This window comes from Vulpes lagopus, chromosome 24 (genome assembly GCF_018345385.1).
Source record: "Vulpes lagopus strain Blue_001 chromosome 24, ASM1834538v1, whole genome shotgun sequence".
NCBI classification, from domain to species: Eukaryota; Metazoa; Chordata; class Mammalia; order Carnivora; family Canidae; genus Vulpes; species Vulpes lagopus.
Window position 1 is genome coordinate 20,033,221 of NC_054847.1, and position 18,506 is coordinate 20,051,726.

At 35.5% G+C, this 18,506-nt stretch overlaps 1 protein-coding gene across 1 annotated transcript in view; it reads left to right on the forward strand.

Annotated features, from left to right (window-relative positions):
- Positions 1-18,506, forward strand: part of THSD7B (thrombospondin type 1 domain containing 7B) — a 732,294-nt gene that overhangs the window by 661,307 nt on the left and 52,481 nt on the right. The window lies entirely within an intron of this gene.

Genomic DNA, 18,506 nt, shown 5'->3' on the forward strand with positions numbered 1-18,506 from the left:
TTGCAAATAATGAGCCTCCCTTGCAACCCAGAAATAAATCCAACTTGATTGTGGTAAATGCTTTTTTTAAAATGTATTCTTGAAATCAGTTTCCTACATTTGTGGAGAATGTTTGCATCTATGTTCATCAGGGATATTGGCCTGTAGTTCTCTCTCTCTCTCTTTTTTTTTTTTTTTTTTTGGTTCTCTTTTTTAGTAGATCCTTCATCTGTTTTTGGTATCAGGGTACTGCTGGCCTCGTAGAAAGAACTTGGAAGTTTTCCTTCCTTTTCTAATTTTTGGAATAGATTGAGAAGAATAAGTATTAACTCTTTTTCTCTCTTAGCAAATTTTAAGAAAACAGTACAGTATTCTTAGCTATAGTTGTATGCTAACATTATACTTCAAAAGTGTATTCATCTTATAACTGAATGTACCTTTGACTAGTATTTCTCTGGTTTCCCCACTGTTAGTCAATGGCACACTATTCTACTCTATTTTTTAAATTTTTAAAATTTTATTTATTTTATTTTTTAAAATTTATTGGTGTTCAATATGCCAACATATAGAATAACACCCAGTGCTCATCCCATCAAGTGCCCCCCTCAGTGCCTATCACCCAGTCACCCCAACCCCCCGCCCACCTCCCTTTCTACCACCCCTAGTTCGTTTCCCAGAGTTAGGAGTCTCTCATGTTCTGTCTCCCTTTCTGATATTTCCCACTCATTTTTTCTCCTTTCTCCTTTATTCCCTTTCACTATTTTTTATAGTCTCCAAATGAATGAGACCATATAATGTTTGTCCTTCTCCGATTGACTTATTTCACTCAGCATAATACCCTCCAGTTCCATCCATGTTGAAGCAAATGGTGGGTATTTGTCGTTTCTAATGGCTGAGTAACATTCCATTGTATACATAGACCACATCTTCTTTATCCATTCATCTTTTGATGGACACCGAGGCTCCTTCCACAGTTTGGCTATCGTGGACATTGCTGCTAGAAACATCAGGGTGCAGGTGTCCTGGCGTTTCACTGCATCAGTATCTTTGGGGTAAATCCTCATCAGTGCCATTGCTGGGTCGTAGGACAGGTCTATTTTTAACTCTTTGAGGAACCTCCACACAGTTTTCCAGAGTGGCTGCACCAGTTCACATTCCCACCAACAGTGCAAGAGGGTTCCCCTTTCTCCACATCCTCTCTAACATTTGTGGTTTCCTGCCCTGTTAATTTTCCCCATTCTCACTAGTGTGAGGTGGTATCTCATTGAGCTTTTGATTTGTATTTCCCTGATGGCCAGTGATGCGGAGCATTTTCTCATTTGCTTGTTGGCCATGTCTATGTCTTCTTCTGTGAGATTTCTGTTCATGTCTTTTGCCCTTGTCATGAAGGCAAGAGAAACAAAAGCAAAAATGAACTATTGGGACTTCATCAAGATAAGAAGCTTTTGCACAGCAAAAGAAACACTCAACAAAACTAAAAGACAACCTACTCTATTTTTTTTAAGATTTTTATTTATTCATGAGAGACACACAGAGAGAGAGAGAGAGAGAGAGAGAGAGAGAGAGAAACAGAGACACAGGCAGAGAGAGAAGCAGTTTCCATGCAAGGAGCCCAATGTGGGGCTCAATCCTGGGCCTCCAGGATCATGCCCTGGGCTGAACGTGGTGCCAAACTGCTGAGCCACCGGGACTGCCCCTATTTTACTCTATTTAATGAATTTCATATTTTTAGACTCTACCAATAGGTGAAATTGTGAAGTATTTGTCTTTCTCTGTGTGACTTATTTGACTTAGCTTAATCCTTGGGGTTCATCCATGACACAAATGGCATGATTTTCTTTTTTTTTTGTGGCTGAATAATATTCCATTGTATGTGTACCACATTTTCTTTACCACATTTTCTTTTAAGTGTGAACTAGCACTTAAGCTGTTTCCAGTGTTTGGAATGTTATGGTAGTACTACTTTTAATTTTTTTTTTATGTACTTCTATCATTTTCCATTATGATTGTACCAATTTATAATCCCACCAACACTACATAATATTTTTCTGTACATCCTTGCTAACATTTGTTATTTCTTGTCTTTTTGTTGATAGCCATTCTAATGAGTGTGAAATAATATGTAATTGTTATTTTGATTTTAATCCCCTTGATGATTTGAGATGTTGAGCATCTATTTATGTACCTGTTAGCCATTTATGTTTCTTCTTTGGGAAAAAAAATGCCTACTTAGATCTTTTGCCAATTTTTAAATTGGATTATTTTATTTTTGAAGGAGCTTGATAAGGATTGGGGTTAATCCTTCATTAAATATCTAATAGGAATTGCCACTGAAAAAAATCTGGTTTTGGTGTTTTCTATGTTTACAAGTTTCTGATTATTGATCACATGGAATTATTGTTTTGTTCACATTTTCTATTACTGATTTAGGCTTGATAGATTATGTGTTTCTGGGAATTTATCCATTTTTTCAAGTTGCCAATTGTTGGTATGTACTTGTTCATAGTAGTCATTTATGATCTTTGTATTTCTATCATATCAATTGTAATGTGCACATTGAAAAACACTTATTTGAACTGTGTGGGTACACTTATATGTGATTTTTAAAAAATAAATAGAATACTTTAAATGTATTTTCCTTATGATTTTCTTAACATTTTCTTTCTCTATTATAAAGAATACAGTAACTAATACATTAGCATAAAATAAATGTGTTAATTGTTTATGTAGGCTATTAGTAGTTAAGTTTTGTGGGGGGTAAAAATTATACCTGGATTTTTGGCAGCATGGGGAGTCAGTGCCTCTAATCCCCACATTGTTCAAGGATCAAGTTTATTCTCTTAACTATTAGTTAATTTATTTGAGTTCTCTTTTTTTCCTGGTGAGTTTAGCTAAAGGTTTCTATTTTTTTTCCTTTTCAAATAATGGAGCCTTATTTTGTTGATATTTTCTATTTTTTAAAAATATTTCTATTTATTCATGAGAGACAGAGAGAGAGAGAGGCAGAGACACAGGCAAAGAGAAAGGCAGGCTCCATACAGGGAGCCTGATCTGAGACTCAATCCTGGGTCTCTAGGATCATGCCCTGGACTAAAGGCAGGCACTTAACCACTGAAACACCCAGGCATCCCAATATTTTCTATTTTCATAAGCTCTTTCATTTACTTCTGCTATAATACTTACTATTTTTCCTCCTAATTTTTGCTTAGCCAATTTTTATGTATTTCCTTGAAGTATAATATCAGATCATTTATTTGAGTTTATTTTTCTTAAGACTTTTATAGCTAAAAATTTAAGTCTCCAAAATGCTGTTGAATTCCATAAATTTTCATATATTGAGCTTCCACTTTTATTCCTTTTTTCTTTTTATGAAGTATAATTACATTATGTTCTACTAGTTCAGGTAAACAACAAATTAATTCAACAATTTCATATATTATCTGTTCTTACCATAATAAATATAGTAACCATCTGTCACCATACCACAGTATTACAATATTATTGACTATATTCCCTTTGTTGAACTTCTCATCTCTGTGATTTATTTATTTATAACTGGGAGTTTGTACCTCTTAATCTCTTTTATTTTACCCATGCCCTCCACTCCCTCCCCTCTGGACACCACCAGTTTGTTCTCTGTATTTAAGTCTGTTTTTTGTTTTGTTTTTTTTTCCATCTGTTTTGTTATTTTTAGATTCCACATATAAATGAGATCATATGGTATTTGTCGTTTTTCTGCCTGACTGACTTCATTTAGAATAACATACTCTGGGGACACCTGGATGGCTTGGTGGTTGGGTGTCTGCCTTCAGCTCAGGTCCTGATCCCAGGATCCAGGATAGAGTCCTACATTGGGCTACTTGCAGGGAGCCTGCTTCTCCCTCTGCCTTTGTCTGCCTCTGTCTCTGCCTCTCTCTCTCTCTCTCTCTCTCTCTCTCTCTCTCTCTCTGTGTGTCCTTCATGAATGAATAAATAAAATCTAAAAAGAAAAAAAAAAAGAATAATGCACTCTGTGTCCACTCATGTCACAAAAGACAAGATCAATTTCTTTTTATGACTAATATTTCATTGTACATATATACCACATTTTTCAATCTATTCATCTATCAATGGACACTTGAATTTCTTCCATATTGCTTTGTACTTCTTTCTCAAGATTGCTTTGGCTATTCAGGGTCTTTTGTGGTTCCCTACAAATTTTAGGATTATTCTAGTTCCTTGAAAAAATGCTATCAGTATTTTGATAGGGATTATATTGAATCTGGATTGCTTTCCATAGTAGAGACATATTAACAATATTTTTTCAATCCAAGAGCATGGAATATCTTTCCATTGGTTCATGTTATTTTCATTCTCTTTCATCATTCTCTTTTCATCAATGTTTTATATTTTACAGAATATCGGTCTTTCACCTTCTTGGTTGTTTATACCTAGGTGGTTTACTCTTTTTGATGTAATTGAAGATGGGATTTTTTGAAATTTCTGCTACTTTGTTACTAGTACATATAAACACAACTGTGTTTAGTTTATTAACTGTGTATCTTGAAACTTTACTGAATCTGTTACTTCTAATAGTATTATGGAGTCTTGAGGGTTGGTTTCCTATGAATAGCATTATTTATTCTGCAAATAATGACAGTTTAATTTCTTCCTTACCAATTTAAATGCCTTTTATTTCTTTTACTTGTTTGTTTCCTGCAGCTAGGACTTCCAGCACTGTGTTAAATAAAAGTGGTAAGAATGGATACTCTTGGCTCTCAGTATTTCACTATTGAATATGATGTTAAGCTATGCATTTCCTTTATTATGTTGAGGTATATTCCCTCTAAACTCACTTGTTGAGAATTTTTATTATGAATAGGTCTTGTGTTTTGTCCATATTTTTTTCTACATCTATTGAGATAAACATATGGTTTTTATTTTTTCCCTTGTTAATATGATGTATTGTATTGTTTGACTTGCAAATATTGAACAACCCTTGTATCTGTGAAATGAATCTTACTTGATTTTGATAAATGATGTTTTCAGCATATTATTAAACTCAGTTGAGGATTTTGTTAAGGATTTTTACATCTATGTTTATCAGATATTGGCCTATAGTTTTCTTTGATTTTGGCATTAGGGTAATGCTGGCCTCATAGAATGAATTTGGAAGTTTTCCTTCCTTCACTATTTTTTGGAAAACTTTAAGAACATTGGGTAGAATTCACCCGTAAAGCCATCTACCCCTGGGCTTTTTTTGTTGAGTGAGAGGTGTTTTTGCTTTGATTCAATTTCATTACTAGTAATTAGTTTGTTCAAATATTCTATTTCTTCCTGATTCAGTTTTGGAATATTATGTTTTTAGGAATTTATTTCTCCTAGGTTTTCCAATTTTTTTGGCATGTAATTTTTCATAATATTCTCTTGTAATCCTTTGCATTTCTGTGGCCTCTGTTGTTATTTCTCCATTTCTAATTTTATTTATCAGGGTCCTCTTTTTCTTCTATGAATCTGGATAAAGTTTTTTATCAATTTTGTTGATCTTCTCAAAGAACCAGCTTTTGGTTTCATTGACCTTTCCCTTTTATTTAGTCTTTAATTTATTTCTCTTTTAATTTTTTATTCTTTCCTTCCTTCTCCTAGGTTTGGCCTTTGTTCCTTTATAGTTTTTTTCAGGTGTGTGTTAGGTTATTTAAGATTACTCTTCATTCTTAAGGTACTATAAATTTCTAAGAACTGCTTTCATTGCGTACCAAAGTTTTTGGATCATTGTGTTTTCATATTCATTTGCCTCCATGTATTTTTTTTCTTTTTTTTTTTTCTTTTTTTATTTATGATAGTCACAGAGAGAGAGAGAGATAGAGAGAGAGAGAGAGAGAGAGAGGCAGGCTCCATGCACCGGGAGCCTGATGTGGGATTCGATCCCGGCTCTCCAGGATCGCGCCATGGGCCAAAGGCCAGCGCCAAACCGCTGCGCCACCCAGGGATCCCGCCTCCATGTATTTTTTGTTTCCTTTTTGTTTTCTTGTTGTTTGGCCTCCATGTATTTATGCCCTTTCCAGATTTTTTCTTGTAATTGATTTCTTTTTTCATACTACTATGGTCAGAAAAGATGCTTAATACTATTTCAATCCTCTTAAATTTATTGAGACTTGTTTTGTGGCCTAACATGTGATCTTCCTTGGAGAATATTCCAAGGGCACTTGAAAATAACGTGTATTCTGAGGTGACCCCGTGGCTCAGCTGGTTAAGCAACTGACTCTTGATTTTGGCTCAGGTCATGACCTCAAGGTCCCAGGATTGAGTGTTGTGCTGTTGTGCTGGGCTCCATTCTCAGCAGGAAGTCTGCTTGAGGATTCCCTCTCCCTCTGCCCCTCCCTAGTTCATGTACTTGCACTGTCTCTTTAAAGTAAATAAATACTTTTTTTTTAAAGAAAAGAATGTATATTTTGCTGTTTGTGGTTATAATATTCTTTATTTATCTGTTAAGCCATCCAGTACTGTGTCATTCAAAGCCACTGTATCCTTGTTGATTTTTCTGTCTGGATGAGATATCTATTAATGTAAGCAAAGTGTTAAAGTCCCCTACTATTATTAGTCCCCTACCTTATGTCTGTTAATATTTGCTTTATGTATTTTCATGATCCTAGGTTGGATATATAGATATTTACAATTATTATATTCTCTTGTTTGTTGATCCCTTTATTGTTACTGTAGTGCCCTTGTTTGTCTCTTGCTTTAGTCTTTGTTTTAAAGTTTATTTTGTCTGATGTAAGTATTATGACCCTGACTTTTTTTTTCTTACATTTATTTGTATATGTTTTTCTAGCCCTTCATTTTAAGTCTGCACATATCTTTACATCTGAAGTGAGTCTTTTGTAGGACACATATAGGAGAGTCTCCTTTAAAAAAAAAAAAAAAAAGATCCATTCAATCACTCTGTCCTTTGATTAGAGCATTTAGTCCATTTATATTTAAAATAATTAAAGGTATATTCTTATGCTATTTTGTTAATTTTTTTCCAGTTGTTTCTGTAGTTCTGTTTCTTTCTTCTTGTCTTGCTCTCTTTCTTTGTGGCTTGAGGGCTTTCAGTAGTGTTATGCTTCAGTTCCTTTGTATTTATTTTTTGTATACCTGTTATAGGTTTTTGATTTGTGGTTACCATTAGTTTCATAGACAACATCTAATGTGTATAGCAGTCTATATTAACTTGTGGTTGCTTAAGTTAAACACATTTTAAAAGCGTTATATTTACTCTCCTCTCCACATTTTGTGTATGATGTCATATTTTATATCTTTTTATTTTGTGTATCTCTTGCATGACTTTTATAGATATAATTGATTTAATTACGTTTGTGTTTTAACCTTCTTACTGTCTTTATAAGTGATACTACCTTTCTTATATGTCTGCTTTTAGCTGTGGATTGTTTTTCATAATCTTCTTCCTTTTAATTATGGCCTTTTCACTCCAAGAATTCCCTTTAGCATTTCTTTTGTAAGACTGGCTTAGTAGTGATGAACACCTTTAATTTTGGTTTATCTGGAAAAGTCTGTATCTCTCCTTCTATTCTGAATATTACCTTGCTAGATAGAGTATTCTTAATTTTAATTCTTGTTGTTGTTTCCTTTCAGCACTTTAAATATCCTACCACTCCTTTGGGCCTACAAAGTTTCAGCTGATAAGTCAAAATATAGCCTTATAGGTTTTCCTATGTGTGTAACTATTTTCTCTTGATACCTTTAAAATTTTCTTTATCATTAATTTTTCCACTTTAATCATTATATGTCTTGGTGTAGATTTTTTTTTTTTTTTTGGTTCATCTTCTTAGGAGCTCTTTGTACTTCCAGGACTGGATGTCTGTTTCCTGCCTTGGGTTAGGATTTTCTAGCTATTATTTCCTCAAATAATTCTGCCCCCACCCCATCTCTTCTCTTTCTGGAATTCCTATAATGTGGATGTTATTACACTTGATATCATTGAGTTCCCTAGAGTGAATTTCAGTTTTTATTATTCTCTTTTCTTTTTGCTGTTGTCCTTGATTGTTTCTATTACTCTGTCTTCCAGATTGTTGATTTACCCTTCTGCCTCTCCTAACCTGCTGTTTATTCATTCTAATCTGACTTTTGTTTCATTACTAAATTCATCTCTTACTGCGTCTGGTTTATATTTTCTATTTTGTCATTGTTGAAGTTCTCACTCGATTCATCCACTTTGTTCTGAGGTTCAGTGGGTATCTTTTTTTTTTTTTTTCAGTGGGTATCTTTATGACCATTATTTTGGATTATTCATCAGGCATAATGTTTACTTGTTTCACTTAGCCTTTTGGCCGTGATTTTGTCTGTTCTTTCATTTGGTAAATCTTCTTTCTCATTTTGTCTCTCTGTGTTGTTTCTATGTATTAGGGAGGTCAACTATGTCTCCTTGTCTTAAAAGTCGTGTCCTTGTTAGAAGAGCTACCGTGGTGCTCTGTAGTGTAATTCCTGCTACTCACTAGAACCAGGTACTCCAAGGGTGTCTTACATGAGTGGTGTGTATGTCCTGCTTCTGTGCCTGAGCCACATTTGTCTTCAGCCCAGTTAGCTCCAATGATATACTGCCTGCTGTGAGCATGCTGGGCTTTTTGGTCCCTGAGCTATTGAGGGGCTTATCTGAGGCCTAGGTAGGTTCATAGGTAGACAGAGGCAGCAATCAGGTTAGCTATCTGCAATTAGTCTTTCTTCAAGCCCCACAGAGGCTTTAATTGGTGGATAGGGCTGCAGTCAGAGTAGGGGTCTGTATTCAGCCTCTCTGCTGCAATTGAAGGTGCATCCAATGCCCGGGATTTCTACCTGTACTGTCAACTGAAAGGCTTGGCTGCTGGAACTGCATGTGCACTGGTTTTTGGATTATCTATCTCTCCTTCTCCCAAGGGCAGGAGGTACTTTCTTTGGCACAAGTCCCTGCCTAGTGTGGAGGCTGATCCTCTTGCTTCTCTGGGCTTGTGGTGTCCCTTCTATTTGTGGTTAGTCTCAAGTGGGATTTGGTTCATAACCACATCTCTGCCCCTCCAACCCCTTCCAATGTGTCCTTTTCTCTATGATTAACTGCAGAGGTCTCTTCTGCCAGTCTTCAGGCCACTTTCAGAGTTACTTATTCAGTTGTAGCTGTTATCTCAGTGTATTGTTCAGAGGCATTCTTTTATTCCTCACTTTTGGGAAGTTTTCACCCATTACTTTAAAAATAGACTTTCTGTATCTTTTTCTCCCTCTTTTTTCTGGGATTCTCATAATGCATACATTGAATCTTTTGATATTGTCTCATAAGTATCATAGGCTTTTTTCACTCTTTCATTTTTATTTCTTTTTTTTTCCTCTGACTTTTTGATTTCAAGTAACTTATCTTCAAGTCCACTGTTTCTTCCTTCTACTTTGTCAAGTCCCCTGTTAAAACTATTCAGGTTTTCAGTTCAGTCATTGTATTCTTCAGCTTTGGGAATTTTGTGTGTGGTTTTTTTGTGTGTGTGTGTATGTGTGTGTGTGTGTGTGTGTGTGTGTGTGAGATGGTTTCTATTTGTTTACTGAACTTCTCATTTTGTTTATTCATTGTTTCCCCAAATTTGTTTAGTTGTTTATGCATTTGTTGAACTTGAGAGGATTATTCTGAATTATTTGTAGACAGTTCATTGATCTTCATTTCTTTAGAATTAGGTATTGGATCTTTATTAGTTTCCTTTGGTAGTTTCTGGTTTATCTGAATATTCTTTATGATCCTTGTATTCTTACGTTGGTAACTACAATTGAGGAAGTGGCCTCCTTGTCCAGCCTTTATAGTTTCCCTTTAGCAGGACAAGACCTTTTCCTTTCAGATCAGTTTATTTTTCTGAATAGGTTACCTGGTAATGTCTGTGGCAGGTGACACTTACTGTGTGGTCTTTAGTTGAGTGAGGTTGTTGTCTATGCTCTGAGGTTGGGGAGTGCTGCCGGGTTCCACATTCAATTGGGACCACTCACTCGGCTCACTGATGAAGCAGGGCTGGTGGCTGAGCTCCACCATTAGGTAGAGCCACTCTCTGAATTCTGCAATCTCCTCTGGTTGTACAGTGTCATAGGCTATGTTCCATGACAGGGCAGTACTATTTGTTTGGATTCCACAATTTAGCACAATTGCTAGCTGAGCTCCTTCCCTGAATGAGACCGTAGCTGCATTCAGCAATCAGACTATAGCATGTACCCTTTTGCCAGTTGAGGCTGTATGCTGAGCTCCACAGTGAGGCACTACTGTAGGCTGGGCTCTGAGACTGTCCATGGTCACTGTCAGCCTCCCTACTCAGGCAGGGCTGGAGGCCCTTCTCAATCATTGTGCAGGGCTACTAATTCGGTCTTTTATCCAGGCTAGCTACTGGATGAGCTTCATGGCTAATGAAGGTCTCCAGCAAGGCTTCCTGAATAGGTAGTGCTAGAGGCTATGCTCATCAGTTGGCAGGGCTGCTGACATGCTTTATTATCCAGATAGGGCTGTAAAATAGGTTCCATGGCCAGGATAACTCATTGGCTGGGGATATAAACCGGAAAGAACTATTCACAAAGCTCCCTAGCCAAAGGTGGCCACCAGCTCAGTAACAAGTATAGGCAGAGCCAAGGACTGGCATTTCTGCTTGGACATCATTGCCGAAAGAAATATAGGTTGTGAAGATCCATGTGCTTGTTGTTCTGAGCCCTGTCCCCCTTCTTCATCTCTACATAATCCCCTGTGGTATAGTTTGCTGACTCCCCACAGTGATTTCTACAAGGCAAAACCTAAATCGGCCTTCAGAGAAGCATTCGGTAACAATGGGGAAGCATTCTGTAACCTTGAGCTCTCTTTTCTGCACTGTCAGCCTCCCTGTTCAAGCAGGACTGCTAATGTAAAAATATTAATTAATTTTTTAATATTAAATTTATATAAAATTACTGTGCTAAATTCAGTACTGCTAAAAACTCTTTCTGAAGAGGGGCACCTGGGTGGCTCAAGTGATTGAGCCTCTCTGGCTCTTGATTTCAGCTCAGGTTGTGATCTCATGGGTGGTGGGATTGAGCCCCATGTCAAGCTCTGTGCATAGCGGGGAGTCTACCTGAAGATTCTCTCCTTCTGTCCCTCCCCACACTCATCTTTGCACTCTCTCTCAAATAGATAAATAAATAAATCTTAAAAAAAATTCTCCTTCTATAGGAAAAAAAATGTCTTTCCAGACTTCATGACTTTCTTTTCCTTATGATATTTCATCACTATCATGGCCTCTAAAATTCAAGTTCTCCTCTTGCTTAATTTTCTATTCTTCCTTATTCAAAAATTATAATATTTAATTATAAGAAGACATAAAAATGCCACATCTGCCCCTTTTATTTGTCAGTCTATCCAGTTTCTCCTTTTTGTATCTATCTTTTCATAGGAAATGGTATGAGATTATTATGGTGGGTTTTGTAAGGCATGGCATGCTTTCTATATATTTATAGCAATCTGGCCAACTAAGTACCTCTAAGGTAGACGCATTCTAACAACCAAGAAATAAACAGTTTCTCAAAGCAGTGAGAGTGGTATAATACAGAAAAACGTTCCTGATTCCTAATACTTTTGTTGTCATCTTTGTATAATTTCAAATCAATTTGTTTAGCTTAAGACTTATTCAAATATTAATCCAGAACAATTTAGTGATTTATTATGTTGGCTTGGTTTCGAAGTATTTTTTAACTTTATAACAAGATGAACTATTTTTTATATATAGGCTAATATCCCTTTTTGCTAGTCATCCTTTAGGAGGATTCTTATTTTTAAAATATGTGTGTGTGTATATGTATGTATGTTTATATATTTATACATATACACACATTTCTAGCAATGAAGATAAATACAGGTATCAGTATAGATACATCATGAATTACTTATAAGTCATATTTATTACAAACTCCTTTAGGTGAAAGTAGATGGCTACTTAATATTTTAATTATTAAGTATTAAGTATAAGCTCTAGGGAGCTTATACATTGCTTGGTACTTTTGCATATCTATATTACACTGTTCTAATCCTTAAAGAACCCAAAATCTCAGTGAAGAGAGTAAAGTTATTTATATGAGTGGCAAAAAGAGAAAATAATACAAAATAGTCAAATATATGTCAGTGTTTAGATCTTAGTGTGGGATCACAAGAGGATGAGACTATTTTAATCCTAAGAGGGTGAGAAAGACTCCTAGTAAAAGTCATATATCTTGCAGGCATGATGAACACACAGCAAGTCCCTAAACACTGGCAAAAAGCATGAGAACATACTGGTTGGTATCGCATCTTCTAAGGACAGGCCAGAGCTGCCTTCCCTGGAGTACAGTGGAGCTGTTAACAAACTGAGGGGATTCAGTTAAATGGGAACCAAGAACAAAACTTTAAATGGTGGATTAATGAATTACTTTTGAATTCACAGCATATAGAATTAATTAGTATGCATTTTGATAGCTGCATGCTTACTCAAAACTTCCATTTTAGATATTCCTTTAATTATATTTTATTTAAGTCTGTGTTCAAACATCATCTCTTGCTCATACAAGCAGATAAAACTTAAAGCAAAATCTGATATCCTTTAAACATACTCTGATGAGGTATCAGATGCTGCTGGCTTTATCTCAACTTGTATTTATCTTACATTGAAATAAAATCAGATTCATAAAAGTACTTACAAATTGAGTTAATGTGAGAGTTGTGCTGGAGTCCCTAAGATGTATAGTTTATTTTCCTCCTTCCTTCTCTCTTCTGATTCTTCTTCTCCTCCCCTTCACTTTCTCTTCCCCCTTCTCTTCCTTGACCTCCTCTTCCTCTATTATTCCTCTTCCTCATTCTTTCTCTTAAAACTTGGTGATAATGTGTAGTATTTTCTATGATCAAGTAACAGTGGATTGATTGGTAATTTTTTGTCTCTGTTACTATACATTTTACATTATTTTTAAAGGTTTGAACAAAATTAATAAAAGATGATTATGTATAAATTTCAGAGATGCTAGAGAATGTGCATTGCCATAGAAACAGTAGAAGAGTATAATAATATTTAATAGTTACTCACTAGTTTCATCAATATGTAAGCTACAATGTAGCATTTCACACACACAAAAATATTTTGAAACTGGTATTTCTGGTAGCCCAGTGTTCAAAATCCATGGATATGAGGTAATGTGGTATGTGGTTTTGAAATTTTGTAGCATTAGTATATTGGAAGTAGCCAATATTAGGAGGTAATTTAAGAGTAAATCTCAGCACAACTTTGGAAAAGTTATAGTGGGAACTGTAAAAACAAGGTAAAATTTATGACACAATGATGCATATGTAGTTTCCCTCTGATTATTCTACATGTGCATGCACACACACAGAGTCACTAGAGAAAATACTAAGACAATAAAACTACATTCTTCAGAATGTGTTGATGACTGCTGAGGAAATCCAAAGTTAAAGAAATACTTATTGTAATTCTACACCTTAGCATACCTGATCTCACAAGCATATTATGAGGGTTTGGGGACAGTTATGATCATGTCTCTAATGGTAGATGAGGACACAAGGCTAAGTAGTTATTCCCAGAGTACAATAACTGGTAATGGTCCTAGTCAGTTACAAAAACTTTCTGATTCTTCCTTCTATTAATGGTTAGTGTAAAACTTTGAGATAGATTTTAAAGTACAATTTCGCTCTTTCATGTTCATTAATGAATAAAGCTCTTTGCCCTCTTTGCTCTGCTCTTCCCTATTTAGACTCTTACTTTTGCAGAGAAATTGCAATGGGAATGACTTTGCTAATATAATACACTCTTTATTCTCATTGATAATGACCCTTAGTTTGAAAGAAATGAGCTGAAATTTTTTTGGGCAACTTTTTACAGTAGAGCATTGATGTAATTAATGCAACAAATGACTGTTGTCATGGACAGTTGCATGATACATGGAGATAGATTGTTGTATACAATCTTTGTCATGGCATTTAGAATAATGGAATTCTGCCTATATTATCAAACACCTATAAAATTGAGTTATGATTTCCTGACTCTAGAACAGTCTTTAGGCCTTGGAACTCTCCAATGTCCACTAGGCCTCAGGGCATGGTTTTTCATTGTTTGAAAATAAGTTTCTTTGTGTTTTGAATATATCAGTTATACCAAATAGCTGTCAAAGTCCTTTACTAATTCAAGAAAGTCCAGTGCAAAAGAGGGAGAAAAGCTTTGTTTTTTTTTTAAATGCAAGTGGTTATCTGTAGATACCTTATCACTAAACAGAACATATCTGGGAATCTAGACCTTGGAAGAATTGGCTTCTAGTTCACTTTAAGTATTTGCTTAATGACAAGGAATGACTTGACCAATGGTAAAGAGAAACTGTGGCATCATCAAGAACAAAAGACACAAAGTCAATGAAATGTTATGTTTCAAGTACATAATTCTATTTTACAGCTGTCAGAATTTATAAAAGAGAAATATTCTGCTCATGGAGTTTTTAAATTAAGACCTACAAAGAGTACATGGTTGTGGCAGTTCCAATTTAATTACTTTAAATTGGGGCTACACTGTTGACTGGTGAGAGATTGAATTATTGGAATTGTAAACAGAGTATCTAGAGGTTATATACCTCATTTTATATATATATAACATTGTTATTTAGATCACTATACCGAGGGGTTCCTGAGGAAAATAAATGATAAAACATGAAAACCCTTGGTGATTTAGCATGGAACTCCCTCTTCTTTTTTTTTTTTTGAAGATTTTAGACTTGTAAATTTTATTTGAACAAATTAGGCTCATTATATATGTGCATAATATTGATAAATAGCAAAGCTGAGATTATTACAATCATGATAGAATTTTGAATAGCAACTCCAGAAGTATATTATAGAGCTATGAAAAGGAGAAAAATCAAATAGTTCTTAGCTGCTGAAGTGAGTGAATGTTTTACAGCAAGTTACCTTTCTAACTGAAAATCTTGTTGAAGATAAAGGGAGAAAAATTAAAGGATATAAATAAAGTTCATCTTTAAATCCATCCTTGTTGCAGTGAGGTCTTTGTGTTTTCTAGAAATGTGGGGAGTTTATTACATATAGGAGAAAAGGCTAGCTTAAAATGGGTCAAGTCTTTTGCCTAATTTCTAATTTTTATACTATGCTACAATATCATCATTTATTTTACCATAGAACCTTTGCTGAATTTGGAATAAAGTGAGTCCTTGTGGGTTGGCAAAATGATCTGTCCTCTAAAGACATTCACAAGGATGACTTAGAGGCAGAGTAACTAGGAACTCCCTCTTCTTATATCCCTCACTCTCTCTCATCCCTATTCCTGTCACCTCTTTCCCCCCTCTTTTTTTCCCTTTTCTTCTTCACCTCAGTCTCCAACCTGTATGCATGTATATTTTTATAAAGAAGCCAGAAAGGCTCAGAATATTATTTTTGTCTTAATACAGGTAGATTCCAAGTTAGACCAATGACCTAGAGTCTGCCAGATGGTACATTCTCTGGTCAGTAGCCAAATATGCTAAGAGATCCTCAGAACTTTGAAATATATCACTCTGCTACATCTGACAAATCTAGAATATGGGATCAGGAATAAAAGAGGAGTTTCTTTTTTTATGCATTTCATCAAAGACAGTAGGTTCTTTATCTTTCAGGACACAAACAACTTTGTTAGTCTACATGTTTTGCCATGTGTTCCAGAACTATTCACTAATACAAGGAATCAAGTGTTTACAGGATAGCTAGTGAACATTTACACTGGCTTCTACAGTAAGTTAGGATATGAGCATTTGTTAGACAGTTATAACTGTTCAAAACCCACTAGAGATGCATTCACTTTAGTTTAAGGGTTGCACATTTCCCTATAAATGGCTTGTTGTGAATAATGTAAATGTGCGTCCCTGAGAATAAATTAAATATATTTCCTGCTATTGGTAATGTGTTAGAACAGTTGTGCCATAAATCACTTGAGCAGCATTTATAGATTACTATACTCTATCTAGGCCAAACTTGTAAATATCTGTGTAATTCATAATTCAATGATTTGCAACCCACTAAAGAAAACCTTAGAGATTTTTCTCTTGTTTTTCCCCCTCCTCTCATATGATAGCAACAAACATTTACCTCAAAGATATTCATTTTGAATACTTTTATAAAGCTTTACTTTTTAATAGAAGCTAGATTTAATGTATAACAAAAAGAATCAACCAGAAGCCTATGGAGTGACTCTCACTGCTCCTGTAGGTTGGTCTTCACTCACATATCCTCTTCCCCTTTCCCTACCAAGCTTTCCCTTCCTGGAAGCCTCAGGAATTCTCTGCAGGCTTGTAGCCCCATGGAGTGACAAATTTCCGATGCCTTGAGTCTTCCTTTGTGCTCTATTTTCCTCCAGCTTCCTTTCTCCTCCCTCCTCCTCTCTCCTCCTCCTCCTTCTCCTACTTCTCCCTTACACACACACCCACAATCATGTAGGAACCAAGCAGACACATTTTATCTACTCCTATCTCCACCAATTTTATCATTTAGGATACATCAGAAGCAAAATGGGCATTCAGCTTTGGAAACAATATATAGACCATTGGTTTCAGTGTACCCTTGGAATAACTCTTCTAAGTAAAAGCAAATTCAAAACAAAGAAACAAATAAAAGCAAACCAACCCATTGTTTCTCTATGCTAGCATTCTGTATGTAATTATATTGCATACGCTTATAGAATAGCATGATTAGCCCCCTTTTATTAGTGAGGAAAGTGAAAGGTTTAGGAGATTCATATCTGAGGTTGCAGGATCTGAGATTTGAAATCCCTCAGTGGCTCAGCGGTTTAGCGCCTGCCTTCAGCCCAGGGCAGTCCTGGGATCCTGGACTCCTGGGAGTCCTGGGATCGAGCCCCGCATCAGGCTCCCTGCATGGAGCCTGCTTCTATCTCTATGTCTCTGCCTCTCTCTGTGTCTCTCATGAATAAATAAATAAAATCTTTTAAAAAAATGAAATTGAGCCTAATTCAAAAACCAGCATCTGTATTCTTTCGGCTTGGCCTATTTCTCTGTAACTATGGCAAGAGATTCTTATCTTATGAACACTGGTCATGTCTATTGAATAGAATGCTGCGAAACTTTGCCTCTGTGAACTGTGTTTGAGTTTCCAAAGTTACTAAGCAGCCTGTCCCCACCCCCAACACACACATTTACCTAAATTGCTTTCTTTTGCCTCTTTCTTATTGCATTGGACTTCTAACCTAAGAAAACACCATCCTTCTTGGAATACACTCCAAATTATCCTTTGTACATCTAAGTTTATGTCAATAGGGAGTTGAGAAACTTCACAATGGGGAGTTCTGTTTATGCCGTTCCTCTCCTGTGCACCTACAGTCCCCAAAGACTCTGTGTTGGCAGTCATTAGCCCTCCTCATGCTCACTGACTCACATTCTAGAGTCTGACTGTCATCTATTTTGTGCTCCACCAATTTTCAATTTGTTTCTGGTGGCACTTGATTGACTGGCTCCAACCTTTGGGTAATTGGTGATGAGTTGGAACTTGATGCCTCTTAGTTTTCATCTAGATGATGTTTTGCTGAATCAACTGCTGCCTTGTGGCACAGTCCAGCATGAACTCCTCCCCTCACCAAGAACCCTGTGTGTTTGTAAAGTGCTTTTTGTTCTTCAGAGTACTCTTAAACTTACTTTATTGTCTTCATTGTGAATTATGTGGGGTAAATCAGTGAGTGAAGAAACAGACATAGAGAAATGACTTTTATTTCTAGAGGCAATGGCCTTAGTTTGCCAGGGCAGTAGGCTTCTCTTAATGCCCCTTTTGTAACCACAATGTGCTAAAATCGGTTCTCAAAATCTTTCTATTTAGGATAGTTTTGACATTGGAACATCCACATCTTTGAACAGTGTACTTGGAAGATTTCAATCATCCATATAATGTAGAATGGGGCATGAAACTAGCCACTATTATAACTCTTCTTGCTTTTGAATTAATATTGGTAAAACATTATTTATAGGGTGGGTATATAAAGTATTTGATGTAATTATTGATATCCAAGAAGATAACAAAAGGGGGTATCAAGAATTTGGTTTCTGTTCTTTGTATTATACTGTGTCTATGACAGGTTGTTGACACTATTTGAAGCTCTATTTATCAATCTATAAAAGTGAGGATAATAATTAATCTTTATCAAATATGATTTTATGGGGATTAAAAGTATATCAAAAAATTAATATTAAAAATTTTAAGAGTGAGAGCCCAAATTTACTTGTAACATTTCCAATTGCTCACAGCTTTCTACAAGTAAGTAGTTTTCTCTAAGAGGTAACTGTAACTGTAACTTTTCTTTTAATGAAAAGAACAACTATTTCAACTTTTTAAAATAGTGAAATGTAAAATTTAGTTTTTTGAAATGACTCAATTGCTCTCTTTGATCTATGTAGGAGCTGTCTTTACTGTCAATGATATTTCATTATTATGATGGCTATTATTAAAACTTTAGTATTAAAGTAGTGTGAATTAATGGTTTTAAACTTAGGTTTGTGATCTATATTCCATTTCACTT